This window comes from Cupressus sempervirens, chromosome 10, assembly GCF_028749045.1.
Source record: "Cupressus sempervirens isolate cs-2001-9-10 chromosome 10, ASM2874904v1, whole genome shotgun sequence".
In the NCBI taxonomy this organism is placed as follows: Eukaryota; Viridiplantae; Streptophyta; class Pinopsida; order Cupressales; family Cupressaceae; genus Cupressus; species Cupressus sempervirens.
The window spans coordinates 715,789,716-715,803,001 of NC_143127.1; the positions used below are offsets into that span (position 1 = coordinate 715,789,716).

Genomic DNA, 13,286 nt, shown 5'->3' on the forward strand with positions numbered 1-13,286 from the left:
TTGTCTGTTGTAAGGATCCTTTTCTGAATTGTTGACCATAGAAATAATCCTGCTTTTGATAAGCAAAATGGATCCCAACAGAACTTTAAAGGGATACATGCTCTTTCTCAACTTTGTCATGAGGTTATAATTTCATATCCTCTCTTTACCTTATACTTCTCATCTTTAGAAGCCCCTGTATTAGCCTATCCTCTCTATTTATATAATGGATCTGTCTTTGATTTAGGGTTTGTTCCAATATTGCTTTTTCTTCATTCGTTCCATCTATCTCTTCCATAGTTCTCCATTTCCATATAACCTCTCCATTTACTATTTCTTGAGTTTTATAGTCGATTAATTGTTTCCCCCATTGGCTAATTAGAGAATTTTTCAAATTGATTGGGAGTTTGAGAGAGTCTAAGGGAGGACGCCCATTCCAGGAGTCTTCCCAAAATAAGGCTTTGATCCCCTTTCCTATATCCCATGTTAAGAATTTACTGATAAGCTTGTGACATTCCATCATAAAGTTCCACAGCTTTGATCCTTTGGGTGGATTACGAACTCTGAATACTGATAAAGGGTTAGAGTAGTTTAAGTGTTTATGATACACAATCTTGGCCCATTTAATATTTCTTTCTTGGTACATCCACCAAACTAATTTTGCACCCAATGTTTCATTCTGCCAATTTAGGTTCTTGATTCCAAGACCTCCCATATCTTTAGGTTTACATATATTATCCCACTTAATGAATGTCTTTTTCTTTTTCTCTTCCAATCCTTTCCAAAAGAAGTGCCTAATTTTTCCTTCCAATTTTTTATTCACACTTTTGGGTAAAGGTAGACATGACAATTATTATGTTGGGATAGTTGAGAGAACTGATTTGATTTTTAGAGTTTTTCCCACCTTAGTCAACCATCTCACTTTCCTAATTTCCATTTTTATATCTGTCGATTCTAGAATTTTATTCCAGGTTTTGGTACTACTAGTGTGTTTTTCCAAATATATCCCTAGGTACTTATATGGGAATACACCTTTTTAAAATCTCATTTCTCTACTTATTTCTTCTTCCAACTCTTGTTCTGTAATGATAAAGAATATCTCTAGTTTTTCTGCATTTACTTTTTCTTCGAATGCCTAAGTGTATTTAAGAATAATATGTTTGAAGTTTTGTGCTTCAGTTAGTGTACTCTCCCCTGGTAGGATAGTATCGTCTGCCAATTGTTGATGTGTGATATTCAGGATATTTTATGCTATCATCACTCCTTCAATTTTCCTTTTGATTGAGCTTTAGATATTGCTCTACCAAATGTCTCTGCCATGATAATAAACAGATAGGTTGAAATAGGATCACCTTGTCTAATCCCTCTAGAGATATCAAAGAAACCTTTTGGATTACCATTGATCAACAATGAGATCTTTCGTGTTGATATACATGTGAAAATGGTATTGATCCATTGCCGAGAGATTCCAAAGGCTTCTAATGTTTTGAAAAGGAACCTCCAATCTACCATATCATAGGCTTTTTGAATGTCAAGTTTCATGAGCATACATGCTTCTTTGTTAGCTTTACCTGACTGTATGGTTTCCTGAATGATAGTGATACCATCTATAAAATAGATCTACTAGGGAAAAAACTGGTTTGTTCTTCCAAGATGAACTTAGGGAGAATACTCTCAAGTCTTAGAGCAAGTGATTTGGATAAGATTTTTGTAGATTGTATTGCTTAATCCTATTGGTATAAAATCTCCAGATCCTTCAAGGTTCACTTTTTTCAGAATAAGTGTTAAGAAAGCATGATTAATTTATGATAATATTGACCCTGAGTTCCTCGTTGCTTCAATTGCTTTCCATAGATCTACTCCTATGATATCCTATCATTTTTTAAAGAAAAATGCTTGAAAGCCATTTGGACCTGAAGATTTATCTAGATTCATATTGAATAAAGCACGTTTGATTTCTTCTAAAGTAAAAGGTTTGTTTAACAACAGGTTTTCTGCAATTGGGGAATATTTTCTAGCATAGTTTCTTGAGCTTTTAAATTTGAGTAATCAAAGTTATTAAGAATGGTCTTATAATATTCTACAAAAGTCTCTGCTATCTTGGTGGGTTCCTCTATTGGAATTCCTTCGCTATTTTTGATTTTTTGAGTTCTATATATAGATATAATATTAATGGTATGATTGTGAATTTTTTTTTGTATTTATGTCCCCTCCCCAAAACCAATTTTCTCTGGATTCTTATTTCCACTAGATTTCCTCTTTTGCTAGTATTAACCCCTATTTTGTTAATAATTATTTTTCTTTATGACATTTCTCATTATCCATACCTCTTTTTATGATCTCTTCATTTAGGTTTTTTAACTCCTCTTCATTTTCTAGTTTTCTTTGAAGATGTTGTTAAAATGAGTCTTGTTCCATTTTAGGATATGTTCTTTTAATATTTTAAGTTTAGAGACAAAACAAAATATTCTCGATCCTTTAAAATTACCTTCTTGCCACCAACTTCTTATATTATCCATGAAGCTGTCATCCATGCACCACATTTTTTGCACTTAAATGGATTCCTTGAAGGTTTCACTAGCTCTGAAAGCTCAATTTTGATTGGAAAGTGATCTGAGCCCGAGAAAGGCAAAATGGATGCTTGAAGAGTCAAATCTAGGTTGCTAAGGTCACCTCTAAAAAAAAAACTTGTCTAATCTTTTTGCTATATAACAAAAACCTTTCCTTCCATTGTTCCACGTATATACCCCATTATTGGTAGGTATATCCATCAAGTTGTTTTTTTGTACCCAATCTTTATAATCTGTCATTACCTGATTTACTAATTGTATCGCTACCAAATTTCTCTTCCAATTTTAGAATAGCATTAAAATCTCTCCCGATGATAAAGCATTCATTGGTGACGCCTTCCATAAAGTGACTGATTTCATTCGATATCTCTTTTTTCTCTATTGTTTGTATTGGCCCATACACATTGATGAGCATAAACTTTATATTATGTTTAAAACTTTTGATTATGCTCCCTATCCAATTGTTTTTACCAATAATCTTGATATAAGCTATTTTCCGCGAGTTCCATATTATTCCTATGCCTCCTAAGGCTCCATTAGATTCTATTAGATCCATACTCTAGTTACCTATTTCCTTTTCTAATTTATTGCCTTCTTCTTTCTTAAGTTTAGTTTCATGTATTATAATTATGTTTGAGTCAAATATATTTAGATTCTGCTTTCACAAGCGTTTCTTGCTAGAGGAATTTAGTCTTCTAGCATTCCATGTAGCAACTCTCATTAGTCTATGGGAAGACCCTTCCCCTTCCCTATTTTCATAATTTCACTGATCTTTTTCTGATCCTTAGCTTGTTCGATTGTTGATCTTAGCTCTTAGAGTGATTTCCTCCCCCTCTTCTTTTTTTCTTTTCCACACTTTGGTTTTTTCATACCTTCTTGATTGATCGTTATTCTAAGGTTATCCAAATAGTTTTGGTCCTTAATTAAGCCTTATGTTTCATTAACTTCTTCTAAATCTTTTTCTTCTTCTTCTATTTCCTTCCAAATCCATTCTTCTATCTCAGTTTCAGTCAAGTTGTTATCCTTTTTTCTTTCCTATTCTTGCTCTTCTCTAATCTCTTGCTTTTCCAAACATTGTTCGCTTGATAAAACACGAAATTCCTCCCAATCTTGAGAGTTTGATGTTTGTCCATTCATGTCCATTCTCTGCTTCTCCTTTTCTTTTCGATCATCTATACTTGCAGCTTCTATTCTATCTAGTAAGGTTTCTACTTCAATAGGTATATGAATATCTTTGTTTACATAGATTTTCCTTTACTCTTGTTGATTTTTGTTATCATTACTTACCCAGGGTCCTCACCATTTTCTGGCATCTGCTAGAATTTATGGGATCTATTATTTTTCTTCTTTCTAATACTCACATTACTCTAGTGGTTTGATGTAGCTAATGTAATAGAGGCTTCCTTATCACACTGATCTTCATTGTGTATTGACATAAGAGCCTCTTCTTTACTGTTATTTGCGGTATCAACTTGTTCTTAGTATTCTTTCCCTCTTTTCTCTATATAACTATCTCGTGTATTGTATGTCTTATCATTCTCACTCTGCTTTGCCTTTCCCTGCTTCTCAATCGAAGTTGGTTCCTCTGCCTCTGTTTGATGAAGTGTATCCTTTTCCTCTGCTTCTTGAACTGATGTTCTAATTCTTTCCTATTCCTTGATTATTTCTTCTTGATTAGAATCCTTATGCTCTAAATGTGTCTTCTCCCATATTTCTAACTGATCCTTTATATTTGTTTCTATTAATAATAGACTATGAATCATTTTTTTGAACTCTCTTAGACTTGTTTTTGTATCTTCTGCTTTTGCTTGACAAAATTTGAAGTGGTTTGCACTTGTAGTATGTAAAGCAATTTCAAGAAAACTACTAAAGTGTTTAAGGCATTTATAGCATTTTTTCATTATAATTAATGTAAATATTTGGTAGTGCAGAGAGTGGACATATTTATTAAATAAATCCATATGTAGAAAAGATGATATTGTAGACTAATTATTCCAAAACAAATGTCTTGGATAAAACTATTAGCACCCAATATGTTGTTTTTAGTCAATCAATTTTCTTTGGATGGAAATTTGATGAATGTTATGCATTAGAATCATAAATCTTTGAATTGTGCAGATCTTGATGAAGACGAGAAAAAAAGAAATTTACTATTCCAAATAAATTAGTATGTGCATATAAGGTGGATATGCAAGATTGTGTTAGAACTGCCTCTCCAAAATAATACTTTTTTTGGCTTCACTGCATTAACATTTTCCCTTTTCCAATGTCGCCTCTTTTTTAATTTAGATTGTAGATATCAAGAATTTGGTAGGAAAGTTTAGAAAAAAAACATCTTTTTTTATTGACTTGCTTTTCAGTTTTTTTAAAGTTCTTTTATGTAATTTCATTCATGTTGTATTTTGCTTGTCCAATTGACCTTGGAGCTTTGGTCACAGTTATTGAAGGTCCTCCTAGCATTATTACATCACATCTCTTTTATTATTTTGAAATATGAAATGTTTTTAAGATATTGTGTATCCATTTTTGTGTGTTATTCTAAATATACCTAGCATTGCTTATCCTTGTGGTTTTTCAAAGTAAACATCTGGAATTGGATCATAGTGTTGGCCTAAAAAATAGAGATGGAAAATCACTCAGTTCCATGATGTGTTAGAAATCAATATGCTCCTTATTTAGATTTCTACAACATATAGATATTTAATGCCTTTGTCATTATAAACCCCTTGCCTCTGCACATTTCTCATGGTTCGGGTATGAAGGGTGTGTTGAATCTCATATAATCTCTTTTGTAAAGAAAGTTCATGTGTATCTTATGAGAAAATTATTCAAAGCATAACTGAACTTAAATTATTCCATAATTAAATTGGTGATATGATAGTAAAATTATTTTAGTTATGGGAACCTTTTAAGTATATTGATTCAAAGCATAATTGAACTTAACTTATTCCATGCTTAAATTGGTGATATTATAGAAAATTTATTTTAGTTATGGGAACCTTTTAGGTATATTGAGACTTGACACACTAAATTGCGAAAGGAGTGGATTTGGCTAATCTAGCTTGATTGATGGGGTCGTACAATTACAATTTTATAGCATGTCAAATATTTCTAATCATGAATGCTTTTGGTAGGATAAATTTTAGTCTTAAAATGTTGTCCACAAGCTTCAAGTTAGTTATTTTAATCTTCTCAATTGATGATTTCGAAATGGCTTTTACCAAGTTTCATTTATTTATTTTGGATTAATAATCAATTATTTGAATTTATTGAATTATTCCAAACAATGCATACAATAATCACTATTAGTCTAACTCAAAAACTACACAATTAAATCCTAATAGCAATATCACAATTTGACTTGCTATGGAAAATATCTCCTACTTATCAATTGATGAGCTTAAGGGGATTTCTAATGAATGGTTCATAAGGCACAGCACTTGGTGAAGGTTTTGCAAATGGGGTTGCAAGAAGAGTGCGTTTAACCAAGGAGGAAACTCCATAGTTAAGCGTGCTCAAGCTGCAGTAGTACTGAGATGGGTGACCACTCAAGAATTCCTGATAGAGATGACCATTTTTCTTGTTAAGAGATCAAGGTTGGATATATTTTTTAATTCCTTAAGTAAATAATAATTTAATAACAAATTTATGAGACTTACTCTATTGTTGTACTCGCTCAGAATAGAGTATATGTTTGACTCAACTGTAAAGGATGCACCTGAGAGATCAATGTTCATGGTTGAGATTGGATCAAATGTGTTCATAATCTTTACTCCTTACTAGATAATCTTCTGGGTTGCTCCAAAGTTTTAGAGGGCAAGGGGCTTCAACTGTGAATAACACTTCTTCTATTTCCATCAACATGCATAATCAATTGATCAGATTGATCCATATGAATATTGATGGATCCACTTGAATAGTAGCCTTATTGGAATCCTAGATGAAGAATTAACAATATAGAAGAATCTATAAATTGCATAAGTTGGGTTGCTCAAATAATTTTGGTGGGTTTTGGACACTATCAACAATACAAGAAGCCTTGGGGACCTATTTAAAATAGGCTCTCATGTGTCTTTGCAACCATTGATTTAATAGTCATTTCCCTAGAAATTAGGCACAAAAAGGAATTCCAAAGGGAGTGAAGCACACAGGAATGTGGAAGACAACGTTAGGTGTCCTATCACTAATGAAAAATGAACCAACTCTAGAAAACTTTAGATTTATTGGGAACCATTTGACTATATCAAACAGTGGTAGATGACTTCATATTCAAGACTTTCCAAATTTACTCATTTTTTTTACTATTGGAAGTTGGCACTTATGTATGTATGTTTCTATTACTAAAAAAATCTCTGATTGAACTTTTGAGTTTATGGTTTCTTCACCTCTTGAGATCATTTTTAGAATTTTACATGACTTTATTCAAATATCTAATAATTATTAGTTATATAAATTATAGTGAGTGATCAATATAATACATGAATAATTGGTGTAACCTTGGACCTACAGGTACAAGTGCTAGTTACACTGTAGGCATTCCCTATATGAAGTGAAGCCCCTAATTTTGAAAATCAATGGCCGAAAATAAAGGGTAATATTGGACGATCATCTAACTAGTCTCAACCATTAAACAGGTTGTTGCATCATAAGAAATGGAGAGTGCAAGAATTTACTCCACATTATGTCATTCATAAATGAGACACCCTCTGGTCTTGTGTGAGTTTTTAAGCTATCATGGCATGGACTTAGTACAAATTTGATTCGTCCACACAAGAGACAAATATGAAAAGTCTGCAGATGTGGATGTCAAAATGCATGGGGTAGTGGTTTGTAAAATATTTTGGATTTCACACTAGGCGACTAAACTGCATGGTGCACTAAACTCGGTCACCTTCCAACTACCCCCTCCTTCTACACGTAACATGTTTGACAAAATTCTTGGAGCTTTCCATCTGCTTGTTTTCAATCACTACTTTTCCAAACTTAGGGAGTTAGTGTACTATTTTACATTTTGTAGTAATATGTTTCACATGGCTTTACGTTTTACTTGAGATTATATTGTTGTTTATTCTTCAACTCACTTTATTTTTTATAATCATTGGAGTGTTTGGGTGTCTAAGTAGTCTTATTAATTTTTAAAATCTAATATAACTTATAAAACGCTTCTAATAAAATTTTGAATCTTCAATTACTTTCTCTATTTTTTTTTCACATTGATTTAAAAGAAAATGTTAGAATATATATGTTTCATTTTTTTATAAATAAAATTTATAACATTGGATTTATAACAATAATAAATATAGATATTTTATTTTTTATTAAACATATCTTTAAAATATTATCAATAATATCATTCTTATAATAGATTTGCAATAGACAACAATAAGAGGAAAGATAAGTTTTTTAAAATCATGATTGTTAAGGATCAACTCAACTCTTCAATCTAGACAGTTAGAACTAGTACCATCCACATTTCTATAAAGTTGATTTTTATTCTTGACTGAGGTGATCAATTGTGATTGTTAAATGAATTATTGGAATGTTTCGAATAGGAGAATGATTAGATTTTGAAAAATAGATATGTCAAATCTCACTTCAATATATTAGTATTTCTTCTTTAATAGGACAATCGATTGGGAATTGTTATAATATTTCAATAGTAGAGTAGTTATGTTTAATTTAGTTCTGGTCATTAAACTTGTTGTGTTACATGAATAGTGAAAAGAATTTATTCTTCCTTTCAAATTTGACAATAAAAATTTGTTATTAAAAACATCTGCCAAATTTTGAAAACATGTCAAAATTATCAATCAATATTTTTTACAAATACACTTAATTGGGGAAGGGATAGAAAGATAAATGTAGATATACAAAAAGAGTAGAGAGATGGGGAACTAATGAAAGGGCTATATGGATAACTGTAGAGAGGGATATGTATTTAGACATAAAGAGATGAAATAAAGGAGGAGAGAGAAACATGGAGAAGATAGAGAGATATAGAGAGTGGTACAAGAAGTGATAAAGAGCTATCGAAATAGAGAGGGGGGAGAGAGAAGGAAAGAACAAATGATAAAAAGGGAGCAAGATTATATATATATATACACACACATGGCGAGATGGATTTATAGAGAGATAAAAGATGAGGGAAGTGGATATAAATAGATACATTGAGAGACATCAAATGTAGGTAAGTGCACATATACAAATAGAGATGAAGATGGGGACACAAAAAGAGTGGGAGAATATAATATGGGAGATGGAGGGAGAGAGAAAGATAGAGAGATTAATGTGAAAGAGAAAGATAAAGATATATGACCATCTAAAAGGGGGAGATATTCTAGGCATCGAGAGATTATAAAAAAAAAAGATACCGATGGAAGAGATACTAATGGAGGAAGACATAGTCAAAGAAATAGAGAGATGTAGATATTTGAAGGTATATGAAAGGGGGTGATAGAGAGAGATGGATAGTGAGGGAGATATATTTTTTAAAATATAAAGAGGGATGTGGAAAATACAAGTAGATATAAATGTATAGCAAGAGGATGAGAGGAAAAATAATAAATATAAATAAAAAGAGATATTGCTAATTAGAGATATAAACAAATCTAAGAAGGTACATAAGGAGAGATAGAGAGGAAGAGCTTGACAACGTACCCATTGCACACAAAGGTGGGATTGCTCCCATTGCACACTAGGGTGGGATTGCTAGTAATGTAGCTACAGAAGGCGAGGGCAAGAGCAATTGCTAGTAATATATTAGCTAGAGAGGGCGGGAGGGATTGGAAAAAATTTGGACCATTTCTTCGAAGGCGGGGCGGAGGGAAAAAAATTTGGACCATTTCTCGATTTATGCGTGTCATCCTTGCTCAGGGGCCATGCTAATCTTCTCTGTATCGTTCCAATTTTATCGGATGTCTCCGAAGAGACATCAGAAATAGCGTAGAATGGTGTATATATAGTGGTAGTGCAATTAATGCGTTATGAATGTGGGAACAAAGACGAAGTCACGCGTGTCCATCCTTCCATCGCCTCGGGAGTGGTGAAAGTGAGAAATGTTATGGACAATGTGACATTTCGACCGAGCACAGCAAGCACTTGGCAAATGAACCAGCGTTGCAAGACTGAGCTATAGATGCCATTGTGAACAAGAAGAGGAAACCTCATGACGAAAACTGGATCTTTGCATGTGAGAGGTACGCTGTTCGATACCCCGCATCTCCATTTGCATACTCTTCCGCTTTCTCATTTACAGCCAGTTTCCAAGTTGTTCTTACTCAACAATTTTTACTTTATACTGGCACCAGTGGTCTAGTGGTAGAATAGTACCCTGCCACGGTACAGACCCGGGTTCGATTCCCGGCTGGTGCAGCCATTTTGTGCTCATAAACATCCTGTTGCAGGAAATTTCTCTCCTACAACTTCATGGCTTTCCATTCCAGTGTTACACATTTCTAGATTGGCCTTTTACGATTCTTTATGCTCTTTTTGATCAGGTAGATATCGATTCTGCCTTCTTCCCTGGCAGCCAGTTATGCAAAATGCCTAGTCTTCGACAAGGCACGCCAACTGTTTGACAGAATGGCTCCAAAAATTATTTAACCGACTGCCGTGATTTCATGATAAACAGAGGCAAGACAGTGAACTGTTTGTCGAAATGCCCCAAAAGAAATAGATAGGATGTCTTCTTGGTTTCATGGAGTACCCAGTTAATCTTGGAAATTTCTCCATGACCATTTCTCGGTGTCCTACCAAAGTTTCTTTCTGCCACATCTATCAATTCCATGATAAATATCACACTATTAGTCAACACTAAAGTTATCATAGTTTGGACTTGGACTAGTTTGGGTTTTACTCTCTTGCTCTGTTATTTTCTTTTATTCAAGAAAAACATTTTGGGGTTACTGTAATAAAAGTGCAATTTAGTTCTTTTAGGACATTTTATATCTTGGGACTTGAGGACATGCCAATATTTTTCAAAATAGGCAAATTGGAACCTATTGGCTAGCCCTTTGGTGTTTGAGCTCACTCAGTAGGAATGAATTGATATCTTTTGTGGTCACTAAGATCTGACTATTAATCACTTATCATAGTGATGGAAATGACCTATAAAAAGTCTATTTTCTCTTACAAGGTTAAATCCTTCTCCCTTCTCGTATACTAAAATGAAATTTAGACTTAATGAGAGATTCTATTCTATTCTATTTGATACAAGTGACCTTTTTAGGTGCATCTTTCCATAATTATGTGAAAATGTTGTGTCCTTTTCTCCTTGAACTAGCTAACTTTCTCAAGATTTGTCTTCCTCTAGTCCTTATTTGAAACTTGGAAATCTATTAGTATCGATGAGAAATAAATTTCTTTTGTAATTTTATCCTAGTTCATCCCTCTAACTATGATTAATTTGTTGACAATGTTTACTTTCTTTTCAATCATTTCCTTTTCAACATAATTTTCTTGAAAATTTATATTATTGTTGTAATTTTTGTGGATGTTTTACCATAATGATTCTTTATTAGAGCATACATCTTTGTGCTTCTTATCTCTAGAAGATCACTGCTTAAATGCTTGATAGGATATACAAATGATTGATCTTAAAACTACATATATTTTAAGTTTAAGGTACATTTGTCATTTGAAATGTTCTTGCATGACTTGTATCTTTCGAATTGTCCCTCACTTACCTTTAAAGTGACATCAAGTTCAATCTTTTAGACATTTAAATAATGTGGTTGTCCCTCTAATCATATGTTTTCACAGTGCATGACACACATGCATCAATGTAATGTCATATAAAGTCTCGTTATAGTTGTATAATCCTAAAAAGTAAGCACTCACTTTGTGTAATGTCCCTTGTTGAGACTTTAGTTGATTTATTTAAAAAAAAACCTATTAAGCTTGTTGGAAGGACTTGTTTCATATATTCTTTGTATTCCTCCATATCTAAAGACCCCTTTCGTCAAAGTTAATATTATATATAGTTTTATATTGAAAAGTGATGCCTTTTGATAATTGATAATATCTTGTTAATAATTATACTACATTAGTAATATATTAATAACATATATAATATATATCAAATATATTTCTTATTATTAATACTATTTATTTGATTTATTTATAATAGTAATAAAATTAAAAAATTATGGGTAAGAGTTAAAAGCCAAGATTAATTACTATGAAGTTTTTTTAAATTAATTATTATGATTTGTTAAGTTTGAGTAGATTTAAACCCAAGACCTCCAAGATAAGAGGCTCACAATTTAACCATTGTTGTAGGTCATTGCCTTAATATCAATATAATATTTCACTTATATATTATGACTATTAATTTAAATATGTAACTATCAATATTTTGATATATTATAATATGATCATAACTTTATTTATATTATATTATTACTATTATTTAATTAATTAATTTATACTCTATTTTGACAGGGATATCACAACCCTCTCCAATCAAATTTTGCTTGTCCTCAAGCAAAGAAATCATTTATACATAACTTTTCTTGTAGAACCATCATACAAAGCATATAATTAGATACAACAAGATTTTAGTAAAAATCATAATGTATAAAAGCACAAAGCATACATTAAGTAGACATATGACTGCATGAAAACACAAACTTGATGTAGACACATAATAGATGCATTCTTGATTAATGCCTTACAGTTCACTAGAGTGAAGAAGACGATTTACAAATTTTACTTCTTCGATAGAATTATGCTACCAAGAGTGATCATTAGTATATATGTGTATGAATAAGTTTCAAGAAAATGCAAGTCGAGATAATTTATTCCAAGCCAATCGCATACTTCCGTACGAGGTTGCTTACTCAGGGCGATGTTGTTTTACACTTATTATCATTCTTTAGTCGAGAAGAACTTTTCAGATGTAAACCGATTGATTAGGCACCAAACTCAACAGTCTTCCTCAAGGTTTTTGTGGATCCAAGTCCACGATCCCATCATGGAATGACCTCAAGGAAACTTGATCCCATCTTGGTCAAACCTCAAGGCAACTATAGGGACACTGATCCTACCCATCCCAAAATAACTGATTGATTGGCTTTATGCTAGCCTAGAAGGATTGACAAGATACCATAGGCTGCTTTGACACCAAACTCAACGGTAAAGCCCTCAAAGTTTCTATAGATCCAAGCCCTTAATCCCATCTTGGAGTAACCTCAAGGAAACTTGATCACATCAAGGCATCTTACAAGGATGTTGCTCCTTGATACAGGATCATCTTGGGTCTTTGAGCAATCTTGCATTAATAGAAAAAAAAAATCTTGGTTTTTGTACCAATTTGTTGTTTGTGAAGTAGTCATTGCTGCTGTTGGTTTCTTGTTATGCACAGTTAACATGTCAATGAGAACCTATCCTTGATCCTCCTCCTAAGAGCACAATTTGTACTTCTCAAGTTGTGAACTGTTCTTTGCGGTCTCTATTTTGGCATATTTCCTTCTAGCGAGGTGTGTTGTTTCATTTGGCACGGTTTCTTATGTTAATGTGACGTGTTGCGAAGTTAGGAGCTGACTCCTAGGACACGTGGATTCGCCCGCAAGTGTGCATTGCCTTATGTTTTATTTGTAGGGCCCATTTTCCATTGCACCAAAAGCCATGACTATTAGTGAACATGGAACACCACATAATTAACCACCTGTGGGCAGGGGAGCGTGTCGCATCACCCAACAATCTCCCCCTCGACGCGCATACCAGGTGCTTATGCGG

General features: G+C 32.9%; 2 non-coding genes across 2 annotated transcripts; one reads left to right on the forward strand and one right to left on the reverse strand.

Annotated features, from left to right (window-relative positions):
- Positions 1–9,376: 9,376 nt before the first annotated feature.
- LOC149535831 (U6 spliceosomal RNA) lies at positions 9,377–9,479 on the reverse strand. Its single transcript, XR_016358275.1, has one exon. It is a non-coding gene; the product is annotated as a U6 spliceosomal RNA (small nuclear RNA).
- Positions 9,480–9,849: 370 nt separating this feature from the next.
- On the forward strand, positions 9,850–9,920 carry TRNAG-GCC (transfer RNA glycine (anticodon GCC)). The gene has a single exon. It is a non-coding gene; the product is annotated as a tRNA-Gly (tRNA).
- Positions 9,921–13,286: the final 3,366 nt, after the last annotated feature.